The following is a 603-nucleotide window of genomic DNA, read 5'->3' on the forward strand; positions in this document are numbered from 1 at the left end:
GTGAAGGTACTCCTAACTTTTGGATTCTATGAAGTTGGTTAACTTCTTTAGGTCAGATATTTACATTTTCAAGGATGAAGTTACAAAAGTCCAATTCTTTTACTATTTACCTCAATGCAGCAAATTTGCTTCACCTGGGGGGGGGGGGTCATAGTTTTTTTAGGGACTAAAAGGAAATATCCTGAAATGTTTGCATTCCTTGAAAATCTCGGCTCTAAAGTTTAAATAGTTATGATAATTATAATGATAATTGTAAATTATTTACACTATTTATATTCGACGGATATTTGTCCTCATCTTGTTTCTTGTTAACACAACGTTTCGGTTGATATATCCTTCAGCCTTCTTCAGGTGTCTTGAGGAAATTTCGAACCTGGGTTCTCATTCTTAAGGTATATTTGGATGTTATTATTATTATTATTATTATTATTATTATTATTATTATTATTATTATTATTATTATTATTATTATTATTATTATTATTTTATGTTTGACTTTTGTTTTGCATTTGTACAAGTTGGATCCAAGTCTCACCCAGAGACCTCAAGAGACAACAAGTTAGAAGTTCATGTAGGTGTTATGCCTAGGGTACCATATATTTG

The sequence above is a fragment of the Octopus bimaculoides genome, chromosome 4 (genome assembly GCF_001194135.2).
Source record: "Octopus bimaculoides isolate UCB-OBI-ISO-001 chromosome 4, ASM119413v2, whole genome shotgun sequence".
NCBI classification, from domain to species: domain Eukaryota; kingdom Metazoa; phylum Mollusca; class Cephalopoda; order Octopoda; family Octopodidae; genus Octopus; species Octopus bimaculoides.